Below are 24,194 nucleotides of genomic sequence, written 5' to 3'. Positions count from 1 at the left end.
TGCGCAGACTCATAGAGAGTTTGGATAGAACGAGGGTGATTATTCATAACTATGGCAGCAAGGCCAGTTTTGGAACCATCCACAAAGATTGTGGGTGCCCGTGAAATGGGGGAGAATCGGGTATGGCGTGTAAGTATGAAGAGAGTAAAATTGAAAAACTGTAGCAATTTGTTACTGGGCATGTGATTGTCTAATATGCCCTGAAACGTGGAAATGAGTATAACCCAATTATCATTCTGAGATTTAAGCCAGTCAAGCTATTCTCTGCTGTAAGGGGATACTATGTGGTCAGGGGGACGGCCGAAATGGCGTGTGGAAAGGCGAATGCCTATCATAGCTATACGAGCAATCAAATCAGAGTAAGAGGCAAGAATCTTCCAATTATACATGGGGAGATGTATCCAAATGAGGGGAGAAGGATCTTGCCATAAAAGTCCAGTGGGAGAAAATTCAGTGGAAAAAATAAGAAAGTATAAAGACAATTCTGGGGAGAAGTATCCAATATTCTGGGTGGCTATAGCCTGTTCTACCTTTTTGAGAGAAACTTCACCTGCCGGGGTCAAAAAATGAGGGGAGGAAGGGTCAGCATCCCCTCGCAGGATATCCTCCAGAGGATGGAGGTCTGCCTTGGAAAGTTGCAGGTAGGGGCGTAGCCAACTAATATCCCCTAGAAGCTTCTGAAAGTCATTAAGAGTCTTAAGAGAAGAGCGTTTAAGCTCGACTTTATTAGAAAACAGCCGGTCGGGTTCAAGTCGAAATCCTAAAAAAGGTGAAGGGGTATTGAGTTTGAATTTTGTCTGGGGCAATGCTAAAGCCACGGGCTTGGAGCGCGCTAACGATAGCCTGGGCTATAGTCTGAGCCAATGAGGGGGAAGGGGCAGCAATAAGGAGATCATCCATGTAGTGAATGAGATAGGCTAAGGGATAATGAGTCCCAATGGGGTCAATAGATTGAGCAACAAATTTTTGACATGGTGTAGGATATTAGCCATTCCCTATGGAAGTAAAAGCCACTAAAATCAAGGGTTAGGCCCTATGTGATTGACTATGGGAATGGAGAATGCAAAACGAGGGCTGTCGGAGGGATCAAAAGGAATTGAGAAAAAGCAATCCTTAATATCAATGACAATTTTGCTGAACCCTTTTGTCTTACGGCTTAGTTTTAAGTTGTCACAATATATGTTATTTGCTTTTTATAAATTTCCAAACCATATTTCCTTTGTATTAACTGTCTTTTATTCTCTATAATATCTGCAGTTTCCCTTTTATTTTAAATTTATGCTCCAATTGTGGTGAATTAGGGAAACCTGAATTTTTGCACAATCATTATTGATGTTATAAAGTTGCTATTAGCTTCCTGTTCATTTTTTCACTTTACAGAGCTAAACTGGCAAGTCACGCTTGATTGGTCACTGTACCTCTCTGAGTCTGTTCACATGAAGCTATTCTACCTGTTTGTTCTTACCCATAATAATATTTTTTCTTTAAACAAATTGCATGTTATTCCTTAGATCGTGAATTTCTTCTCATACATTACACATGCTTTTAAAATAATTTTATATCCTAATAAATTACAATGCTGTCCAAATTTTTTATATTCATAATATACTAGATTCCTAATGCAAAAATATTATTTTTGAATTACCAAATTTTGAAACCCTAATGTTAATTATATTTTTACCTATTACTTAATATGATGGTACAGATCTTAGAGTAACAATTTTACATGTTCATATGTTTCCCTAAATTCAGTTCAATAAGCATTTTTGATAAGTCTGATCATTCCTACAGTGCAAATCCTAATAGATAGCTTTTCAATATAAGTTTTGTGCATTCTTAAATTTAACAGAAATTCCATTTTTAACTAGTAGTCAATAAATTTACACAATACCATCAGTACCTATTCAGTTCCTTAGCAAATATATACTCTAATGGGTGGAGAAAGGTCCATGAGTTTGGGGGAGAATGGGCGACAATTTTTAGCTTCTCATAGCTATTTCCTGCTGAACTGGGGCGGCGTGGATGATTCGCTCTCAACAAATAATTTTCTCATGGACCAGTCTCTATCTAAAGGGATCTAATTTTGAAATGTAAGCCAATTGCATTGTTCTAATAATCTTTAAGTTAAATTTTTCACCAACATCAGTTTAATTAATATTAGGTTGAATTCATGGTTGTTTAAAGAAGCTTTTTCACTCTTGGTTAAGCACTGAGCAAGACTGATGGTTTTTATTTATTTTTTTGCTAGCTAAGAAAGTTAAACTGCACTTCTGTACACAACTAAGAATCATTGCTTTCTCTCTGAATAAGTTTTTCTTAGATTACATTTTTAGAATCTTTTGTAATTTTCATTAGATATATGTCTCAGTACTTAACCTGTTGATAGAATTTGGTGATGGGATCAAATTTGTCCCTTTTTCTGTCTTTAGATTTCTATGTTCCCTTTCTCATGGCCAGTGAGAAATGGAAGGAGAAATGCTTGACAGATTAGTTTGTTTAACTCTTGCCTTAATAAGAGCAGAGAATAAGATTTCTTTTAACCAATTAAATTATCTTAGAGTTTGAGACATTCAGAAATTACAATGTTATTTTCTGAATTTCCCTAACACTTCTGTCTGTCTTCTCCATTCCTCCGGAATGAATGAAGACGAGAGAGAGATTTATTTTTTCCAACCTGTAACCCTCCCATTGTGATCACGGACAAACAACATATAACACACAGACTGATCGAAGACACATTTCCCGGGCATATCACACACACTCTGACAAATATAAAACATAAATTATATAAGCTAGATTTTTTTCTTTTCATCCTAGCAAAAGATCAATTGTTACAATTCATATCTCCATGACTAAAAATTTCTGTGAAAAAGAATGAGTCAAAAAAGGGTTAATTCTTAACAAGGAGCTAGCTGACATATAATGAATTTTGTTTCTTAATTACCTTTCTTCATGCTTCAATAAATATCCTAAAATAAATACACTTTTGCTTTTTCATTTTTTTTATGAAGTGGGATTCTGATACCTGCCTGAATAATTCCAGGTATGCCACATTACTGGAAAGACTGGTTTAGCTAAGTGAAAATTGTTAAAACTTTTTACATTGTCTGTAGCTATTACCGATTGGACTCCTTCCAGGGGAAAAAGAAAAAAAAAACTATGACAAAACTGGTTTTTCTAGCTGAGGCAAAGTAGCCAGCCGCTTCTAAAAAGGGGGGCAGAGAGGAAAATTTCTGGTCACTTTTAAATTTGCCGTTTATAAAGTCCTAGAGAAAAATACGCTTTTCCTGGTGTTCTTCTAAGAAGGGCCCAGTGCCCTAATGCTTAATTTTGCCCGAGGGGGCCATTGTTATGGTAACGGGCTGCCTCCTCCTCCAATTCTTTTTGGTAGGCAGGATTAAGTGTGCTTTCTTGAGGAGGGTCTGTATATAGAACTGGATAAAGGTGTGGCTTTGTTTTTGTGGGGACTAGGGGTTCCTCGAGAGAGGGGTTTTTGATAAGTTCATCTAAAAGAGACAAGGGGCACTCATTCTTTTTAAAGGGCGAACTCTGTTCCTCAATTAAGCTCATTTCTTCAGTTTTAATTTTAGATTCCAAGATAGCGTCCTCAGCCAGCTGAGGAGGTACGAGACTAGTTTCTATAAAGCAAAAGAACCGGAATAGATTTTTTTCTTCTTAATTCTATTACCTCTCTCCCTGAAACTACTTTTTAACTCCTTAACAAATAACGCTTCCTTCGAGAGTGTCTTACCCATCATTCACACACTTGCACTTCCCCACGTTCTTGCCGTTGCTTATGCTTAGGTGGACAGTATAATCCCCCGTCAGGATCTTGCCTTCAGGCAAGCACCCTACTACACAGTATGCAAATCGCAGACTATCTCCACACAGAATCTCTTTCCTCCCACATACACACACACACACATTACCCAGATCCGACACCTCTCTGTTTAATGCCTATGGTGATGGGACAACTTACCCTGCCTCAAGGTTGTCCGGTCAACCTCTACCCGTTACGTTAGTTCGCGGCCGCGAAATGTGTTCCTCAGTTGTCCGGTAAGCTGTTTTCTCCGAGCCCCACGTTGGGCGCCAATCATCCGGAACCAGCCGGATCCAACTATGGGGTGTTCGGGAAACAGCCACCTGAAAGACCATAGGGGGAGGGAGGGGAACCATGCACGCAAGAAGACAAGGAAGTCTAATGGAACATGGCCCGTTTATTGCTGGTAAAGGACAAGAATATATATGTTCAGGGTGAGGGGGTTGGCGGTCGGGATGAAAGGAGAAAGGAACAAGTAGTTACGAAGCAGGAACGTGGAAAAAGAACATGCAGTTATGTGGAAAGTCTGGAGGACGTTTTGCAGCTATGCCTCCGCCCATGCGGGGCTCATAATCCATATCGTTCTAGAAGGGTTACTATTTTTATTTTATAGTCTTGGCTCCTAACATAACTGCATAATTTTCATAATTCCAAATTATCACATAAGTCACATCTACTCTAAACAAACTTGTAAACGTTTCCTCCTTAGATCAAAGTGTGGCATCCATGTCCATAAATCACTTCTCTAAATGCTAATTCCAGAAGCTTTTTTAACAAATTCATTATTAACCTGTCCCAACATCAGTTTTTCTAGTACAAGTTTAGAACAGGCTTTTAAACAACAACTAAGTCAAGTCTAAGAATGATAAGCCTGGGGACAATAAGGGCCCATTGACCAAGATACTTCCTATGTGACCCTGGGCAAGTCACTTAACTCCAAATTGCCTAGCCTTTGCTCCTCTTCTGCCGTGGAACCAATCAGTAGTGTTGATTCCAAGACAGAAGGGGAGGGTTGAAAAAAGAGAGGGAGAGAAGAGAGTTCGGGGCAGTGATTTGGAGGCCTGGTATGAATGAAGAGCCAGCAAAGGAGATGTAGTAATGATTGGTTAAACAGATATAAGAGGAAAGTCAAGGGAGAACGGTGTCATCCAAAAAAACTAGAGAATAGGTAGGACTATTTGCACATTTAGGTCCACTTTTATTTCCATTAATTTGTTTAAGCCTACAACAGTAATTTGAAGTAGGTTGTATAAATATTAACCTCATTTTACAGGTAAGAGAGGTTTGGTTGCTTTCAAATAGAATGAAATGGATAGAGAGTCTGATTTGGGGGGAGACTGAGTAAAAGTTTAACAAGCAGCTCTCCGAAGGTAAAAAAGCACTGGAAAATGTTTCATTTGCATTATTAACGTTTTCTTCATCTCTTTCTTAAATCCAGACAACCACCAGACCCATTACTCAGAACTTGATTTGTAGCCATTTGCCAATTTCTAAATAAATACTCAGGAAAATGAACAGTCATGTCTGAGAGGGGCTCCAGCGCACCCCTATCTAGATCTGGGCTTAATCCTGTCTTTGATACTCTGTAGCTGTGTGACCATGGATACGTCCTTAGCTTCCCTGAATCTCAGTTTCTCTATTTGTAAAAAAAAGGAAGTAACAAGATCCTCTTGGCATGGGACGTCTTACCCCCAAATTATAGAAGTGTTTCAGGCCAGACTGTAAGCAGGAAAATTCCTTTGCCCCCTTACATCCTTGTGACTACCAGCCCCAAACATCTGATAAGACCCTGAGAGGATTCCTCCTTTAGGTTTTGAGATGGACCTAGAGATACACCTCCAGGCTCCGCCTTGATACCATTGAGATGTATCTAGGATGTCTATCTGTCCCCTAAACTATGAGGTTCGCCCCCCCCCTCCTGGGCCCCCATACTGCACCTGAGTGCTCCTCCTCCTGAAGTCACCTATCACCTGTGGTGAAGAGTATAAAGACCCCAGACTTGATGTCCTCTGGGAGGCTTTCCTCCCAGCCAAATTCAACGTGAGTTCCAAATTAATACATTTCTCTGTTTATTTCTAGGCTGAGTTTTGGCGTCTTGCGTTCTTGCAAAGGAAGTTCACCTCAAACCCCCCACAACATTTTGGCACCCAACACGTTTGGCTCTCCCGAAGAAAGCTGCTTGTGCACCCCGGATTCAGGTAGGAAGGGGCCTTTCTTGGACTCCTGAAACCCCCCATTTTGGGGATGACATCTTTGTGGGACCTCTTTTGCTCTCTCTCTCCCATCGACCCCAGAGGTTGGTCGGGCCTTTGGATTTGGGGTCTCTCGTGCCCTCTGACCTTACTGGGAGATGTTCCAGTGTAGAGGAGACACACCTGCCTCAGTGCTGAGCTGAGTGATAAATGTTGTTGGCCCTCAGTGAGGAATTGGCCATTCCCCATCTAAATGGGGCAAGGGCAGAGCATATCCTGAGATTCCCCTTTGGAGGTGCATACTTACAACTTGGAGAAAAAAACTTTTTTTAAAAGTCAGGCCTAGCCTGCTTGTACCCTTCTTTGGGTAGCGGCTGAGCCGGACTTTCTCCCTCCCGTCTGGGAAGCCTCAGGACCAGAGTGGCTGTCAAGCCTGAGGTTGGCGCCCGACAAGGACTGGCTGACCCAACTAGACAAGGGGGAAAAGCATCCTCGAAGGCCCGTCCCGCAGGGACCAGATCAAGCCTAGGCAGCCCGAGCAAAATTTCCGCTGGGTTTATTTTCTCATGTTGGATGGCTGAGCAATCATTATGAAAAAATGAGGAATTTGGCTTTTTGATGCCGTAAATTCTAACGCCGGGTGGCAACGGGCCGCATTTCACAGGGACAGAAGCCTCTCTCCTTTTAGCTTTGTCCCTCCCTGGGCTCCCACTTCTCCACATTCTGATCGTTACTTGGTGAAAGAGGTTACTCAGGACAAAGAGGAGCATCAAGGCCTCTCCACGAACCCTGAGCAAACCTACCAACTTAGACCCAGCGAGTGGACGAGGAATCCTTGCCCTACATTTCCATTTTAGTAGCCATTCAGCTCCAGACGAAGACACAAACTGCAGAAACTAGATTTTAATCTCCCAACTCCTGCTTTCATATTAACACAAGTTTTTTTTCTCACTAGGAACAAAGGAGTGCAGCTGCTTCTAGCTACCCTCACCCCGACCCCGGAGGCGGCTTTGTCTGTGGACAGGCAGCTGTACAGAGCCCCAAAACTCAGAGCCATGGAAGCCCTGACACAGCCTGTGCCCATCTCCCATCACAGCAGCAGACAATTAGAACTGGTGAGACACCCCTAACTTTGGGGATTTTTACTTGTCTGACACTTAAAACTGAGCCTTTTTTTTTTCCCAATTTGCTAATGGCCTAGTCTCAGTTTGTGGAGATCTCTCTATCATCTCTGATAATCTGATAAGGACACTTTAGTTGATAAGGAAATAAGGACAGGACAAGGGAAATGTCTTTTACCTCATGCTTCCAGCTCTGGCTCCAGGAGCATGGAGTTTATTATATATGTTTCGAGACTCATTTCACATAAAAGAACCCCCCCCCCGAAACTTTGCAGATGCGCAGAAGTTACAAATTATGTCACATCAAAACACAAAACATTGGCTTCAGAATAGACCAAGGCCAAGGCTGAATTTTGACTGGTTTCTTATCAGGAAGCCAAGTTGGGGAGTATCCCTCTCAGGGTCGAATTGCCCCCACTAAGATTTTGGCCTTGGCTATACCAGGCAGCATCATTCCTTACTGTGTTAACAGTGTTAACCCTTTAAATTCAGGTTTGCTAGGAACTTAAAGCTTTTCAATAAGGTCACAATACTTTTCAACAAGAAATCACAAGGATCACAAAAGGGGTCAAAAGAGAAGTCTCAGATTTTTATCTATTCTCTTATTGGCTTCCCACATCAATTATCCTCTGTTTTTGGGCAAAGAGAGATAGAGAAGTCCTGATTTAAAAAAAAAAAAATCTCCTCTCCCTGTCTGCTAGCCACAAGAAAGTAATGCTTAAATCTCTCTATTATAGTTTTCTGTTGGCATTTTATTTCAAAATCACGATCATGTATATGTGTGGGTTTAGAAAATAACATCCTCCTTTTAATTATGTTTGTTGGACAGGGAAACTTCAGTCTGTATGGAAAAGCCATGGATCAGTTGTGTGAAACAGGTTTTTCTATCCTTCCATCCTAAGAGATTTAAGGAAAAAATGAATTTAAGTGTTTAAACTTACCAGAAATGGGGTTTTGTTTAAAATGATCCTAAATGGTTTTCATTTTGGCACATTCAGGTTGACTAATGCCCTTCCTGCTCTTGAAAATGGATGACCAGCCTCCTTGTCAAAAGGCTTGCTTTAAGGTTTACAGCACTTAAAAGGTTAAAAACAAACAGTGAACAATTTATACTAACAAAAGACAGTAAAGAGCTGATGAAGCCCTGAGAACTTGTGCAAGTTATGAATATTAGGAGGAAACAGTTTCCTAATCTGTAAATTTAAAATAGAACCTGTAATACTAAATGCTTTATGGTATTCTTTTAAAAATATGACTTGGGGGCAGCTGGATAGCTCAGTGGATTGAAAGTTAGGCCTAGAGACTATAGGTCCTAGGTTCAAATCCAGCCTCAGACACTTCTCAGCTGTGTGACCCTGGGCAAGTCACTTGACCCCCATTGCCCACCCTTACCACTCTTCCACCTAGGAGACAATACACAGAAGTTAAGGGTTAAAAAAAAAATATGACTGTTGTGAATTGCTGCTAAAACATGTATTTTAAGCATTGTTTGGATATAAACAAAAGCTCATTGTAAACCTGACTGTAGCATAGATTTTGTTCAATCCTAAGTGGTTTCCTCAGTTTACCAATTTGTACTATGAACTGAAATTTATAACTGATGAGTTCTAGGCTAAGATACAGTGTTTCAATGATGTAATCCTTTAAATCAGGATTCTTTTGGGGTATCAATTAGAAATTGCAGTGATACCGAATGGAATGTTTATTTGACTGGTGATGGTAAAGGCAAGTCAGAGAAGGTTAAGAGGTATGTTGGGGTTGAATACGGAAGAAAGAGGGCCTTTGATCTAAAGTCCATAAAGCTTGGGGATGCAGATTTGTGAAGGGAGAACAGAAGTTGTGTTCTGCTTTTTAAGCAGAGTGTTTGAAGGAAGAGAGAGAGACAGAGAGACAGAGACAGACAGAGAAAGAAAGAGAGAGGGAAGAGAGACAGAGAGAGAGAGAGAGAGACAGAGGGGGAGAGACAGACAGACAGAGAGACAGAGAGAAAGAGGGAGAGACAGAAGGAGAGAGACAGAGAGAGAGAGAGAGAGAGAGAGAGAGAGAGAGGGAAGAGGCAGAGAGAGGGGGGAAGGGAGAGAGAGAGAGAGAGAGAGAGAAATAGAAAGAGANCAGAAGAGTGGTAAGGATAGGCAATGGGGGTCAAGTGACTTGCCCAGGGTCACACAACTGGAAGTGTCTGAGGTGAGATTTGAACCTAGGAACCCCCATCTCTAGGCTTGGCTCTCAATCCACTGAGCTACACAGCTGCCCCCATACATATGATTTTATCAACTGAAATTACCTTAAAGAAGATTCATTGCCATCTGCTTTTCCTCTGTATCCTGTAGACCATTGGATTTTTCTAACTTGAAGCTGAAATTCCTATTAGCATGAATTCCACCTTGAGGGCAAGGACTTGCTTGCTTTTCTTTTAGTAACCCTAGCACTTAGCAAATTGTTTTTGTACATCATAAGGGCTCGACAGTACTTTTTATTAATTCATTAATCAATCCATTAATTAATTCCTCCATTGTCTTTTGGGTGAAGTGCCACTTTAATTCTTTTTATCCACTATAAAAGAGAGTAAATCAGACATTATAGAAGAGTAACTCATTCAGGTTGCTAAGATAATATTAGCAAATATCAGCATTTTCAAAACCCAAATCTTAGAGTAAAAGAAAATGGAGGGTAGTCAAGAAGGAAGATATAGAAAAATGAAAATTAACTTAAAGGAGATATAAAATGTGATGGTAATAAGTAGAAGTAAAGCAGAAGGCAGTAATGTAGTTGGTCCTAAGGAAAGAAAAAGAGAAAGGGAGAAGAGAGAGAGAGAGAAATAGAAAGAGAGAGAGATAGAAAGAGAGAGAGAGATAGAAAGAGAGAGAGAGATAGAAAGAGAGAGAGAGAGATAGAAAGAGAGAGAGAGACAGACAGAGAGAGAGAGAGAGAGAGAGAGAGAGAGAGAGAGAGAGAGAGAGAGAGAGAAAGAGATAACAGATAGATGTTCTGATCTTATAATCGGATCTTTAACTTAGGGATAATTTCTATCAGCCCTGTAGGATGAGAAAGGCTTGTTCAAGGTATATGGAAATTTTTTGGGGGTGGAGTGCTAATAAGCAGAACTTCTCTGAGCTGTAATGGGTAATTTACAACTTGCCATGCATGGAAAAATGGCTTCTGGGATCCAATGGTGACGAAGTACTCAAAGGATAGAGAGAAGGCCCTATGATAGTTAGAAGGGCAATCTAGGGCTCAACTTGAACTGGACCTTCCTGACCTTCTAGGCTGCTAATCCTTGAGTGAAGGATGACATGAGCCAGTGACAACTTTGGCTTGTACATGAAGCCACTCACTATTTGTTCTTTGGGACATGAGGAAATCTTTTCCCTGTCTGTGTTTTCCTTTGTGACAAATCCCCATAATCAGCACATAATGCAAATTGTAAAATTAAAGCTTCCATTTCCCCAAACAACCTGGTAGGTTAATAATCGAAAATTATCAAATTGTTAAGGAAAAGACTTTGAGAAGTAGGTGAAATTTATTAATAAATGACTTGCTTTTGCAAACTTAATTTACCACAATTGAAGTCTGGATCTTGAGCTTGGAAACATAACCCAGAACTTTCTGGATTTCCTCCAGAATATGGGGTAAAGAAATTCATCTGTAAAATATTGTTACTTAGGTGTTTTTAGATGCCATAGTAATGTGGGCTTTACAAAAGGATATTCTTTAACAGAAACATCACTTATCATCTCTGCAAACAACTTAGGAATCCAGTTTCCTAAAGGGATCCGTTCCTGTCAGAAGATGATTTCTGAAGATGGAGTCGGTGGGCTAAGGTACCCAAATGCTAATATTTAATATCAGTTTCTATTGTACTAGTTTTCTCTGTTTATATCTGTTGCTCTAGTTTTTGCCCCAGTCCTGGCTGCTACACTTCTGCCTTATGGACTGACTCTTCCCCCTTGTGACCTGTCTGCCAGTCAGGGGAAACAGTAACTGGATGAGTCCTTCAGATCTCTAAGCCTTCAGGTCCCCAGCTACTAGAACCAGGCATTCACTGAGGACACGTCCCTAAGGATCCTATGCTCACAGCCCCTCTCTTTCCCTCTCAGAGACCCGACGCCCCTTATCAGCTATGAAGAAGCTACAGAAGCCTGAGACCATTGCCCCTTTTCCCTAGATTTGGAGAGGGGGGAGATGGCATGGGACATCGTACCCCCAAATTATAGAAGTATTTTAGGTCAAACTTTAAGCCCCCTTACATCCTTGTGACTACCAACCCTAAACATCTGATAAGATCCTGAGAAGATTTGTCCTTTAGGTTTTGAGATAGACATAGAGATATATCTCCAGGCTATGCCTTGATACCATCCGTCATATCTAGGACATCTATCTGTCCCCTAAACTATGAGGGTCACCCCCTATGTCTTCAGGCAGACCCTGGTCCGTTGACCAACCATCCTCCCACACCATGCCTGAGTGCATCCCCTCCTGAAGTTGCCTGTCACCTGTTGTGAAGAGTATAAAGACCCCAGACTCTATGTCCTCTGGGAGGCAGCTTTCCATCCATGCTGTCCTTCCAGTCAAATTCAACATGAATTCAAAATTAATAAATTTCTCTTTTTATTTCTAAGCTAAGTTATGAATCTTGCATTCTTGCAAAGGGAGTTTTCACCTCAAGCTCCCCACAACACTATTATCTATTTTTATATGAGAAGATCTAATATACTTCTTGTTATAGGAGTCAAATGAGATCAAATCCCATTTGTTAAAAAGGAGATCGCCACTTTGATTTTCTGGATCTAGTCCTTTTTGTAATGTGCCGTCTCTGCTTGTTCTGCCTGACAGCCCTCTCCTGATATCTTTAAAGCCTAAAGCTTTTTCATGAAAGAAACTTCTGGCTTCCTAGCCAATACCTCTTCCTATGAAACCTCGACCCCCTCAATTCTCATCTCTGAGCTGTTCTAAGATTCAAGAATCCATACCATCAAACCCTTGGTTGCTTCTGCTCTGCGAGCCTCAAAGTGGAATGTAAAGCAAGGAAATTTCATGGAAGAGGAAGCTGTACTTCTTGTCTAGTGCATACATGGCATCTGGACACTTAAAGGGACCTTCAGGGACTCCTGGAGGAGATGGTTTTTGTACCTCAGTTAATCCAAATCGACCTTTTCCTGTTGCCTGATCAGCCAAAGGTAACAAGGTGGAAATAGCTTGAAAATTTTCCTGAGAAACTTTCAGGATCATCAACAAACTATAGTCCCTCCCTCTTGTTTTTCTAACTGGCCAAGAGATACACAAATGTTAGGAAATATTTTCCTATTTTTTGGCCAAGAAGGATTAGCCTCATTTTGGTGGCCTCCAGGGGGCGGTATTAGGAATAATGAATATAAGGTACAAAGAGATTGAGGCTTGATGCAAGGAAAACTTCCTAAAAAGTAGAAATGCCCTAAGGTGAAAGAGGCCTCCTTCAGGATAGTGGAGCTCCATCTCTTTGAAGGTTTTCCAGCAGAGTTGAGATGACCACTTGTCTCAGTGAGAGAATTCTTTTATGTAGGGACTGGACTAGCTGGCTGTAGAGGTTTCTTTCCACTCCAGAATACTATAGCTCTTTGGTTGCATGATCGCCTTAGTCCAATTATGGGCAAACTATAGCCCCCTAAAATGTTCTATCCGGCCTAATCTGACGAATACAATGAGTAGGATACAATCCAATGAGACTTCAAGAAAGAGTTGCCTTAGAAACAGACTGACATAAGCATTTCCTTTCCTTTGGCCCCCTCTTTAAAAGTTTGCCCATCACATTTGCCCATCACTGGTTTAGTCAAGTCAATTCACTGCTTCTTCATCTGAAAGATATTGATGATAGTCCTTGCCCTACTCATGGCAAGACTGATAGGAAGAAAATCATATTTGAAACCTTACTGTTTAGACATTAAATCATGTTCAACTCTGTGTGACCTCATGGACCATCGTACACTCTGCCCTTCTATTGTCCATTCTCTCTCAAAGTTTGTCCAAGCACCCCCACCTCCTCCTCTCTCAGGTCCTTTTCTTTTTTCCTTCAATTTTCCCCAAAGTCAAGGTTATTTCCCAATGAGTTCTCCCTTTTCATTATCTGGTGAAAGACCTGAAGCTTCAACTTCAGCATATGGGCTTCCAATGAATACTCTGAACTAATTTCTTTAAATATTGACTGATTTGATCTCATGGTAGTCCAGAGCATTCTTTGACTTCTCCAGCACCACAATTTGAAAGTGTCATCTCTCAGGCAATTAATTTTCCTTATTGTCCAACTCTCACAATCATACCTTGCTATTGGAACAATCATACCCTTGGCTACAGAGACCTTTATTGCCAATGTGATGTCTCTGCTTCTTCCTTTACTCTCCTGATTTGCCATAGCTTTCCTTATGAGGAGTAAGTGTCTTTTAATGGCAAGGCTGCAGTCACCATCCGCAGTGATCTTTGAGACCAAGAGTATGAAATCTGTTATTGCTTCCATTTCTTTGCCTTCTTAAAAAAAACTAATAAGAAAATTCATCTGGAAGAACAAAAGGTCAAGAATAACAAGTGTTAGAATAGGAATTTATTTAGGTGGTTCAGTCCAGATAGAAGAGAATTAATGACAAAGAATGTGAAGGAAGATGGGCTAGCAGTACCAGATTTCAAATTGTAGTATAAAGTAGCAATCATTGAAAGAATCTGGTATTGACTAAGAAATACAATGATGGATCAGTGGAATAGATTGGGGGTAAATGACCTCAGCCATCCAATATTTGGTAAACTCTAAGATCCCAGCTTTTGGAATAAGAACTCAGTATTTGACAAAAATTGCTGGAATCCCTTCCCCTCCCCCCTCCCCGGAAAAACAGGGTAGCAGAAACTAGGAATAGACCAAAATCTCATACCCTATACCAAGAGATGATCAATGGGTGTATGATTTAGACATGAGTGGTACTCTTAAGTAAATTAGGAGAATATAGAATAGATCAGGGAATAAATTATGACCAAATAAGAGATAGAGAACAATATAATATGGAAAGTGAATAATTTTGACTATATTAAATTTAAAAAGGTTTGTACAAACAAAGCCAATGTAACCAAATTAGAAGGGAAACAACAATCTGGGAGAAATTTTATAAGAAATTAATTTCTCTAATAATGTCTCATTTCTAAAACATTTAGGGAAGTAAGTCAAATTTATACCTATACAAGCCATTCCCCAATTGACAAGTTGTCAAAGGATCTGAATATGTAGATTTTAGAAGAAGAAATCAAGCTATCAATAATCATATGAAAAGATAATCTAAATCCCTCTTGATTAGAGAAATGCAAATTAAATTCTGAGGTAGCTCCTCATACTGCTAGTAAAGGAAAGTGATAAATGCTGGAGGGGATGTGGCAAATTTGGGATAGTAAGGCATTGTTGGTGGAGTTGTGAACTGCCTCAACCATTTTGTAGGGCAATCTGGAACTTTGCCCAAGTGCTCTAAAACTGTGGATACATTTGATCCACTTATACCAATACTACCTCTGTAAGCCAAAGAAAATTTTTAAAAAACCCTTACCTTCCATCTTAGAATCAATACTGTGTATTGGTTCTAAAGCAGAGTAAGGTCTAGGCAAAGGGGGTTAAGTGACTTGACTTGTCAGTGTCTGAGGCCAGATTTGAACCCAGGATCTCCCATCTCTAGGCCTGACTCTCAATCCACTGAACCACTCAGCTGCTCTTTTTTTTTTTTTCAGAAATATTTAAAAGAAAAAGAAGAAAGGACCTACCTGTCCAAAAATATTTATACCAGCTTTTTGTGGTGGCAAAGAATTTGAAACTGAGCTGATGTCCATCAATTGGAGAATGGTTGGGGAAACTGTGGTTTATGAAGGTAACAGGATACTGATGTGTTTAAGAAATGATGAGCAGGATTCAGAAAGAGCTAGTAAGACTTGATACTTGAACTGATTGATACAGAGTGAAATAATACACAGAAACAGCCATATTGTGAGTTGATCAACTTGGTTACACTTAGCTAGTCTCAGCAATACAATGATCCAGGACTATTTGAAAGGCTTATGACAGAGAATGCTATCCACCTCCAGAGAAACAACTTTTGGAGCTGGAACAGAGATCAAAGCATTCTATCCTTCACATTAATTTATTTTTGGTTTTATTTGGATGTTCTCTTACAACAATGAAAAACATGGAAATATGTTTTACATGAGAATACATGTATAACCCAGATCAAATTGTTTACCATCTCTGAGAAGGGAGAGAGAAGAGAGGGAGGGAGACAATTTGGATCTTATAATTTCAGAAAATTCTTATGGAAAATTGATATTACATGTAATTGGTAAAGGAAAACTACTCAATAAAAAAAAACAAAAGAAAGTAACAACTTGGCTATGGTAATCATGGAAACAGTCCTGGGATACTAGGCTACACAGCCCCTGGCTCATTCCATACCAACTCTCAGGCTCTCTCTGCTTTGTCTAGTCCCAGACTTGGATCCCATACTATCTCTGACTGAGTTTATCACAGCCACAATTATGGGATACCTGGCCCCCATCTTGACACTAAAGAATTGTATCCTCTTAGGCTAAAACAATGTACCAGAGATATATCTTTGTTCCCCCCCTGCACTTGGGTATGTGTCTCCTCATCCCTAAGAACTTTCCATCCGTAGCACCCCAGATCCCTCCTTGGATCCACCCCTTCCAGGTCCTTCTGGTACTCTCTTCACTAAAAAGTAAATAGATGGCCATTTGGAAGCTAAACTTTGTTTTTTTGGAACTAAAACAATTTGTTCCTATTGACATGCTTGACCTTGCTTAATAAAGGTTATCTTGTGGAATTGCATGTCAGCTACGGGAAGGGGAGGGATTTGGGGGGAGGATAAGAACATGAATCATGTAACCAAGGGGAAATATTCTAAAAAATTAAATTAATAACAAAAAATAAAGGTTATCTTGGTCTTAAAGACATCCTAACTCTCAGTTATCTCCCTGTTCAGGGAAAGTAGAATGGAGGTGTTGGAGGAGGTCTGTGCTTGTCCCAGTGCCCCAAGGTGTAGCTCCCCTTCAGGAGAGACCCAGGTTCTGTAGAGACCCTGCCTCAGTATAAAACATGATGTGTAGGCACTGGTAAAAGTAAAACAACAACAAAAACCTATGGAAATGACCGGGTACAGGGACCTGGATGGCACTTGATGCTCCTGAGTTAGAACAGTCATTGCAGTTTATAGGGGAAGCCAAGTGGTCCTGGGAACAGATGGAGCCCAGCAGACATTTAATACTTGGTCCCAGGCATCAGGCTCAAAGGCAAAGGATTAAAATGAGAGACTCAAGGCAATTACCTTCTGTTCTCCCCCAAACCCATTTCATCATTTCCACACATAAATGACGTCAAGCCCAGACAGAGGTCTAATGCCACCAGGAGGCTCTCATCCTTAGGTCCCCTTGGGGGCCTCACAGCCCCCCTTTCTGAGGGGCTTTCCAGGGGTGACAGGGAAAGTCTGGCCTGGGGACAGGAGGGAGCAATCTCCTCACCTCCCAGATCTTCATCTTCTTCCTCAACTTTGCCTGCCAGAAGGGGGCTGGAGGTGGAACTAAGGTGAATATTAAGCCCATCTCCCTGGGCCAGGGTGCCCATTAGGGGCCAGTGGAAGCTGCCACATCTCCTTTGGCCCCACAGGGGTCTAAAACTTGATTTGTTCTCCAGGGCTCTGAATAGGCTCAGGCCCAAGAAATTCATTCCTAGTTCAATTCTCTGATCAAAACCCAGGCTGGGATATTCCAGAGATTGCTCAGAGGCCAGACTGCATTCAGCTTAAGGAGGAGCTGTCCTCCGGCTTGGGTGCTGAAGTAGCCTGGGCAGGCTGAGAATCTGGGAATAGCGGGAGCCACCGTAGCAAGAGGGAGGAGCTAAGCACAAGGTGGAGGTCTGTCTTTTCCTTCTTCCAGAGGCTCTTTTCTCTGATCCTCCTGTAGAGAGACCCTGAGGATGGTCACACTACCCGGGCCTGGATCTGGGTACCCTCAGGGAGCCTGGCCAGCGCAGATAATCTTCCTCACTCCTTTACAGCAAAGTGGGGGGGAGAGGGGAAGAGAATATTTTTGAGTTCCACAGTGTGCTTTATGGTCAAAAGACAGCCTGGAATTCGGATCCGAGGAGTCCCTAGATCTCTTTTCTGTCATCTTGAAGCCTACAAGACAGAAATCTCCCAAACTAAGGGAGCACAGACAAGGTCAGGGCTGGTTAACTCCATTTCCTTTCTGGCTCCCAAGGAGGAGGAGTTTGGTGTGGAGGTGAGAGACCGGAGGGGGCGGGGAGGGAAGAGAGAGGGGTAAGGTCGGCCTCCAGGTGTAGGGGCAGGGCAGAGGCTTCTGGGAAAGAGGAGATCTAGAGTAACTACTGTCCACACCTTCCGCAACACTTCCAAAGATGGGACCAGCTTCTCTAGTTAGCCGACCAGAGAGGAACTCGCTCACCGGCTAAGTGAAAGGACAATTCATTAGTTTATGAAGTGATGGAATGGGGGCTGCAGGAAAGGGCCAGCATTTAAAAGAAGACGAGGAAAAGGTGGGAGGGGCCCAGAGGTTGAGGGCGTGGATTGTGGAGGGGGATGGGATGGGGACTGGATAGAATGGAGAGGAGGAGGGACTGGGCGCTTCACCCCTGTCCCTAGGTTAAAGCTCCTAGCGCCAGGCAGAGTGGATCCATGGACCGCGGAGAGCCTCGGGGTCTCTTTTTTTATTGGACTTCTGGGCAGGGACTAACTCCTGCCTGTGCTACCTTGGGACTGACCCATAGACACGCCCAAATCACCCCAAAGTTATGAACCCTCTGAATGTCCTGCTGCTTGGGAGCCAGGCAGCTCCAGATGCAGGCTGGAAAGGACATAACCCGGGAGCACAACTCCGACAGGCCGTGCCTCCATGGCAACAGGATACTAGGGTGTGAATTTCAGTTGCTATGTGATACACTGAACCCATCAGGGTCCTTTACTCTCGGGGAAAGTTTCCCTGGGACTCCTGGGTTCTCCTTGGTGATTTCCTGTAAAACGTCCTGACTAGAAGGGGAGGGGGTGCCCAAGGGCCAGAACAAGGTGTCTTGCTTCCCTGCCTTCAGACCCCCACTGATGTAGAGATTCTAAGACTGAAGATTAGGGTTAAAAAACCGTGATTTGAAAAGCTGAAGGTGATCTAGAAATGCCAGCTCTTATTCCAGATAGGTCTTCCCTGAGCTGTTATCTCCTCTTTAGGGCTTTTTTTGCCCTGGAATCCTGAGCCCAGCTGGGCCCACTGTAGGTGCTTCACCCCTGCTCCTGGCTTCCTGGCTGCAGTGGTCTTTCTCTTGTGCTGACACTTCCTGGATGCTCTGTCCCTGGAATGCTGTCTGGGGCTCACCGCTGGGGCCTGGGAGGGCCTTCCCTGAGCCCTAACGCTCCCAGTAATCAGCTGGGGAGAACTCATCTGACTAGAAATGAGCCCAAAGTGTCCTGGAGATCAGGAGAAACGGAGCCCAAAGAACTGTGGATTTCCAGTTACAAAGGGAGACAGAATCCCCATTTTCCTTAGATCTAGTTGCTGCCAGCAGCTCCCAGCCCAGGGCTGGGTCCTCTCAGGAAGGCTGATGCCCAGTTTTCTCTTGGCAGCCTTTGTGCTCAGGAGGAGGGCAGGAGTGCCCAGCAGGGTGAGGGAGGGAAAGTGGTGGAGGCCTGGGGAGGAAGAGCTCTCAGAGAAGCCTGGGCTGGTGGGTGGAGGCCCAGGAGGAATGCAAAGCCTGGGGTGAAGTTTGGAAACTGGGGAGGAGTCTAGGGTGGGAGAGTGGCTGAGGTATTCCATGGGAAGGGGGGAAGGGGTAAGGGAGAAGAGGGAGGAGGGGTCTGCAGGTCTTGGTCCAGGGTGTGATTGGAGGGCAGGGCTCCTCTTGGGGCTGGCCTCTGGGACTAGGAGGCCCCCCAGAGTTAGAGCTGGGAGCAGTCTGTGGCATGGACGCCAGCTCTGCCAATGGAGGTCACAGCTGGGGCCTGCTCACAGCTCCTGGCATGGTCATCGCCCTCACCATTGGGTGTGATAACCCTGTAAAATGTAGCACCAAAGAGCTCCCAGGCTTAGCTCCAGCAAACCTCTCTAATCCTTTGGGAAAAGGAGCCAGAGACAAGCAGAGATTTACTGCTTAGAGGACAGGAGCAAAGGGCTATTGCTGTGTCTTCCTGGGGGCGCCTGTGGGTGGGAGAGACCTTCTGGTCCTGGCTGAAGCCCTGGCAAGTCGGGTGAGTGGAGAGACAGAGGCATTAGTTAGGGATCACTTTGGAGGTCCTGAAGGGCTCCTCCTCCTGCTGAGTGTCTTGTGGGTGTTCCAGGAAGATGCCTCCCTCCCAGGCAAGCTTCTCTCCCCTAAGGTGTCCTGCTTTCTAATCACTTGCCAGAGTTGTCCCAAACTCCACATTTACGTGGGGTCACACAGACTTTGTCCAGAGGGACCCAGTGTTATGCCCGGAGAAGTATCCCAGTAAATGAGTCTTGAACCAACAATGCAAGATGCAAAGGGACTTTATTGTCTAGCTAGAGCTAGGGTCTCCCACCTAAAGTTGGTGAGTGACCCCGAGCTGTGCCTCTGCTAGAGTTTTTATGGAGTAGTAGTCAGAATGGAACAGGGTAGAGGAATGTCCTTAGGTTAGGAAATCTTGTAGATAAGGGGGATGTCCTAAGGTAGATAAGGTGAATTCCTGAGGGGAAGAGATCAAAGGGAGAAGGGGAAGGTCTTCAGGGTAGATAAGGTCAGTCCCTGGAGACTGGGGGTCTGCAAGGTTGGGATTCCAGTGGATAATTCTATTTCACCATAATGTTATATAAGGGTCGGACCCATAATGTCATACAGGGGTCAGGATTTTTAATTCTGACTCTTTCTAGGTTCCACATTCCCCACTTCTGGAGTTGGATCATAAAGAAATCATTCTTAAATGTCATTACAATTGGACAGTATTGGGGAGATAGCCCGGTACTGTTGCCTAAGGACTATAAGCTATACAGTGTTGATAGGATCTATGACAAAGGTCACTAGTCCATCATAGTGGAAGCAAAGGAATTTTCCTGCCTATAGTTTGCCTGAAAACCTTTTCACTATGGGAGTACAACGTTCTATGCTGTCTCCCGGGCACAATGTCCCACGATGTCCCATGCCGTCTCCCCTCTCCCCCCCTTCTGAACATCTAAGGGAAGAGGGCTGATGGTTTCAATCTTCTGTAGCTTCTTCAAGCTGATAAGGGGTGTAGAATCTGAGAGGGGGAGCAGGAGGAGGAGGAGCTGCGGGCACAGGGTCTTCAGGGGTGTCTCTGCAGCAAATGCCAGGGTCCTGAAGGCTCGGAGAACAGGGACTGTTTCCCCAGACTGGCAAACTTGTCACAAGGGAGAGCATCCATCCCTAAGGCAGAAGGATAGAACCTAGGACTGGGGCAAAAACTAGGACACCAGATACAAAGAGAGAAAATTAGCACAATAGAAACTGATCTTAAACACTAACATTTGGGTATCTTAGCCAACAGATTTTATCCCCAGAAATCATCCTCTGAAAGGAATTGAACCTTTTAGGAAATTTGATCCCTAAGTTGTTTGCAGAGTTGGCATGTGATGTTTCTATTAAAGAATACCCTTTTGCAAAGTCCACATTAATATGGCATCTATAACTACTTGAATAACAACACTTTACAGATAAATTTCTTTATCCCAGATTTTGGAGGAAATCCAGAAAGCCCTGGGTTATTTCCAGGGTCAAGATCCAAATTTCAGTTGTGGTAAATTAAGGCTGCAAGCTATAAGTCATTTATCACTAAACTTCACCTACTTCTCAAAGTGTGTTCCCTAACAATTTGATAATTTCCAATTATTAACCTAATAGGTTATTTGGGGAGATGGAAACATTAATTTACAACTTGCATTAAGTGCTGATTATGGGAACTTTCTCCAAAAAGGGAAGGCAGAGGGGAAAAACATTTCCTTACGTTCCAAGGGACACATAGTGAGGGGCTCCATGTACAGGCCAAAGCTGTCACTGGCTCATGCCATCCTTGTGTCACGCAAGGATTAGTAGCCTAGATGGTCAGAAGAGGTCCAGTCCAGGTTGAGCCCTAGAATTGCCTCTCTAACCATCATAGAACATTCTCTTGTCTTTTGCAGTATATCATCATTGGATCCCAGAAGCCTTCTTCTTCCTTAAAGACAAATCTTTCCCATTACAGCTCAGAGAAATTCTGCTAAGCAGCAGTCTTGAAACAATTTCCATACCCTCAAACAAGCCTTTCACATCCCTACCAGGCTGATCAATCAGTTATTCTTACATATTTTGGCAATAATTAACATATCACACTTTAGTCAAAAAACCTGAATTAAGGAACAGGAGTGCTGGATTGAGTAGCTCCACAGTAAATATAAATCAGGGCTATTATCGTCTCCTGTACCTGGATCATCTGAAAGACTAAGACAACTCAGACAGGAATCTCTTCAGTGTAACTTTCAAGAGAATTCCAGAATCATTTGTGATTTTCCCAACACCATATACACTAATTTTAGAAATTATTCCTAGGTCAAGGATCCAATTATAAGAGTAGAACATCTATCTATTCTTTTTCACCTCACTATCTGTTCTCTTTCCTCTCTCCTTCTCTCTCCCTCTTCCTCTTTCTTTTTCCCTCAAACCCTCTGCTTAAAAAGCAGAACACAACTTCCATTTACCCATAAGGAATCTGCATATTCAGGACATTCAAGTCTCTCTTCTGTATTCCAACACGACATACCTCTTCACCTTCTTGGACTCTCTGTAACCATCACAAAAATAAACATACCATTTGGTATCCCTTCAAATGCTAATCAATAACTCCCAAGAATTGAGACACTGCACCTTTAGCATAGTGCTCATCAATTATAAGATTCCGTTTATAGTACAAATTGGTAAACTGAGGTAACCGCTGAGGAGTGAACAAAACCTATGGTACAGTCAGGTTGACAATGAGCTTTTACTTACATTCAAACAATACTTAAAATACATGTTTTAGCAACAATTTATGTAAAAATCATATTTAAAGGAATATCACAAAGCATGTATAGAGTTACAGGGTCTATTTCCATGATTTGAAACCTTTTAAGCACTGTAAACCTTAAAGTAAGCCTTTTGACAAGCAGGCTGCTTATCTATTTTTAAAACCAGGAAGTCAAATATAATAATAAAGTTAGTCAACTTTAATACACTGAGATGAAAAACCATTTGTGATAGTTTTTTAACCCCCCCCCCCCCCGCAAAACCATTTATGATCAATTTAAACACTTAAACCTATTATATTTTTAAACTTCTTATGATGGGAGGATAGATAAGGATAAACAGTCTTCTTGAGATTAACCTGGGCTTTGTGCAGAGATGGCAGAGACCCTGCACCCCGCAACCCAGGCAGACAGTGGACAGGGAAACTCCCTTCCCCAGTAACAAAAGAGATACACCTTCGGCCACACCTTGATAGCCCAAGCCCTGAGGATCCCAGACTGATCCTCCACTCACGGAATGCCCGAGTGCAAGGAGTCATGTCCACGCTTTTGAAAAGGGGGCATGGGGGGGCAACCCCTGACAGTTGCTTCACTCGTGCTGCCATACCATGCCACAGAGGACAACCCCTCAGGGCTGCTCCACCCATGCTATCCTGCTGGCCACAGATCCCATCTTAGCAATAAATCTCCCTCACTTCTAAGCTAAGCCTGGAGTCCTCTCATTCCTAAGAAGGGCCTCCTTCCCGAACCCAGGGGTTCACCATTTGCACCCTTATAACAACTGTAATGCTAAAACAAACAAACAAACAAAAAAAAAACCCCAAAAAAACTTGTTTTACAAGATATCCATGACTTTTCTATCAACTTTTACTTGCTTGAACATCTCCTTAAAACTCTGAAGTATACAATTAAAATATACTCATCTTTAAACTCTTTAAGATGTTATTTATGTACTGTGTTGCTATATCAGTTCCTAAGTATCAAAGTGGAACAATTAAAAGTATTTCTTTCTTTCCTCCTGTTTGCAAGGAAGAGTTAAATAGTTTATGGGCAATTTACCCTTAAGGCTGCCTGGCTTGTTTTAGGTTTTTATGACTTAACAACCTTGTCTCTTATCTCTCTTTACCAAGTGAGATCACCTACAATTTGAAATTTAGCCTGTACCAAAATCTTCATAATAAATTATTCTCTATGAATTGTAGTTTGAACTCCACAACTTCTAAATAACTTCAAGTCCTTTAGTAATCTTTCAGTATGTAAACAACTGAATTTCAAGGCCATTTACTCTTATTCCTTTCAGACCTCTGTTTAAGACAGAATAGAATCTCCAGTTTAGTTTCTTTTTACCTCAAAACATTGCTACATAACTAATTTAATTTCATCGATATTACTCTGATTTACCTTTTGTTGTATCTATTTTGCACCAGAATTTACACCTATTATTTCTTTACTCTTATTTCCTCCGGCTTCTCCTTCTTTACCATTATTACAAAAAGAGGAAAAATGCTATATTTAATTGCATGTAATCCTTATATCAAACCCTATTAGAGCCTGGGCTGGTCAAATTTCCCTTGTTAATTTCATACAGTTTGCACATCATATATCCTTAACCTATTCAGGTGGAAAACTCAATTCTCTTTATAGTCTAAATGCATACATATTTTGTATTCATTCATCTTTGCTTTCTAGCAATTTGAGTCTAAATGCATGTTAATCTCTAGATCACAAATTCCTCCTTATACATTGCACACATTTTTGCCAGATTTTCAGTACCTGTATTATTAAAACCCATGCACAGATTAACCACTTTAAAAACTTCTTGTGTATCATATGATTACATGTTGCTAGTTTTGACAGCACATACATTAAAAGAACATCTCATTTTAAAATCCCAAGTTTAAATTCTAGAATAAGTTCTCAATAATAACATTACAACTTTATCTGAATGACTTTTACATTTACAAAGTAGAAGCCAAGGCTTAACAAACTTCTAACCATGATTTTTTGTGCTCAACAAAATCTGGTTAATATTTCACAGTTGAC

General features: G+C 42.0%; 1 pseudogene; it reads left to right on the top strand.

Moving 5' to 3' along the window:
* LOC123240850 overlaps positions 1-14,902 on the top strand; it is a 51,773-nt pseudogene extending 36,871 nt beyond the window's left edge.
* The last annotated feature ends 9,292 nt before the right edge of the window (positions 14,903-24,194 follow it).

The sequence above is a fragment of the Gracilinanus agilis genome, chromosome 3, assembly GCF_016433145.1.
Source record: "Gracilinanus agilis isolate LMUSP501 chromosome 3, AgileGrace, whole genome shotgun sequence".
In the NCBI taxonomy this organism is placed as follows: Eukaryota; Metazoa; Chordata; class Mammalia; order Didelphimorphia; family Didelphidae; genus Gracilinanus; species Gracilinanus agilis.
Note: the sequence above shows the minus strand (reverse complement) of the source record. Positions and strands in the feature narration are given on the sequence as shown.